Consider the following 2,115-nt stretch of genomic DNA (forward strand, 5'->3'; position numbering starts at 1 on the left):
CTGTATGTATATTAATATATATATATAATATACGTAATATGTATATGTCTCTTTCTTCATCTCTCTCTCTCTCTCTGTCTCTCTCTCTCTCTATATATATATATATATAGACATATATACGCATGAAGAAAAATGGGAACCAACTAGAGAAGAGTCTGAAAAATTATATCATGTATTTCACGATATCATCATGGTTTTTTTCCCTACTTAATGTAATTTTAGAGAATGCCTAATTTCTCAAATGATACAAACGAGATGGAGACTTTCTGATTTACAAATAATGGGAACATAACGTTAGTATTTCGGATGAAATCAATGAAAAGTGCCTTATTTTCTCATGCAGGAGAAACTCTACTAACAGATAATATACCTTTAAATATTATTGTAATATTCATTCAATGTGTTTCGGCCTCGGATGATGTTATACCCCACATTACTAATTAGGATATCATAAGCATATTTCTTATTAAATCTGTTGTATTCTGAATAATAGAAATATTTGAACATATATTGGTAGCTTGAGATGCTGTAATTTTAAAATATATGCTGTGATAGGCGAGATAACATTCCCATTAAATTCGCTCCTAAACAAAGTAGATTATTTCTATGTATTTATAACAGACACAGTAATATGCACAACTTTATGAAATGGAAAGAGACGAGTTAGAATTACCTGTTCTCTATTATAAAGCAAAGTAATAAACAATCTTTACTAATATCAAGTGATTATAAAATTAATGATAATTACCAGAGAAATAAAAGCAAAACCAGTTTCAATAATGCATATTCAGAAGTATTTCGAAATTTTCCTTTGCACTAACAGCTAATTTCCACTAAAGAAAACTTAGAATGAACATGAGTCCTCGAAATTTTCATTTCTTATACGTAATGTTATTATATATGCTCAATCTTCGCCTTTCTCATAAAATTAGAAAAAGAAAAAACAAAACACTTTCAGTATGAAATTTAATAAAGAAAACAGAGCGACAACTCCGGGCTTTTGAATGATTGAAATAAAATCGAGAAAAAGTAAGTAGCTATTTCGCATACATGAATTTTTTTTATAGATTTTACTGAATTATACATCTTAATATATTTTTTTCAATCTTTTCATGTGACAGGAAGCAAGAATAGAATAAATGTGAAAAGATTGTCTGCTGAAATTCTATGTGGCTAATTTGGATGGAATATATATTCGGGGACGAACTATTTTACTTCACGTTTAGCTTTTCAGTTGCAAATGATGTATAAGATTATCACAATAGACAGGATTTGCATATTTCAATACATGAATACATGTTACTAACGTTACTCACTTGCCTTTAACAATTTATCTGTTTTCTATTACCACACATTTTCTATTCCCGCACACACATACACTCGCACAATCACATATACATACACACATGTGTGTGTGTATATATATATGAAAGCACACTTATGCAAAGATACAATGAGAAATATATTAGAGAGATATACATATACAAACAAACAAATATAAGCGATGGAATGCTAAGTGTGCGTTTGTATAGATGGAAAAATCTTGCAAATAGTAAGTGAAACGAACAGACATGTTTCCAGATGCAGATAGGGTGGCCTGATTACAAAATTCAAGAGAAAGAATTTCTAGTTTCGTTTGAATAGGATGACACAACGAGGAATGACTGGATTTAAATATTGGGGTGGTGCATAATTATTGCGGATTTTTTTCAACAAATTTCATTCAACAAAATGCAATAACAGCACATAACAAAAACACCTTTAAATGATTATTCCAGAGCATATTCACCATCTACTTCAATTACTGATTTCCATTTGCTTGGTAGGCGGCCATACCGTCATTTAAAGATGTTTTTGTTAAATATTGTTATTATTTTTGTTGAATAAAATTTGTTGAAAGAAGCCGCAATAATTATGCACCAACCCAATAGTTGTTAAAAAATGGCTGCCTACATTTGATACACTTCGTCTGTGCGGATATCTGTCGTATGCAGATACCAAACACACACGCACGCACACACGCACGCACACGCACACACACACACTCACACACACACACACACACAAACACACGCATACATACACTCACACACACACACACTCACACACACACAC

The 2,115-nt window shown here is 31.3% G+C and overlaps 1 protein-coding gene across 2 annotated transcripts in view; it reads right to left on the reverse strand.

The window, feature by feature from the left end:
• LOC106873251 (gamma-aminobutyric acid receptor alpha-like) overlaps positions 1-2,115 on the reverse strand; it is a 647,142-nt gene that overhangs the window by 47,101 nt on the left and 597,926 nt on the right. The window lies entirely within an intron of this gene.

Source organism: Octopus bimaculoides, chromosome 9, assembly GCF_001194135.2.
Source record: "Octopus bimaculoides isolate UCB-OBI-ISO-001 chromosome 9, ASM119413v2, whole genome shotgun sequence".
Taxonomy (NCBI): Eukaryota; Metazoa; Mollusca; class Cephalopoda; order Octopoda; family Octopodidae; genus Octopus; species Octopus bimaculoides.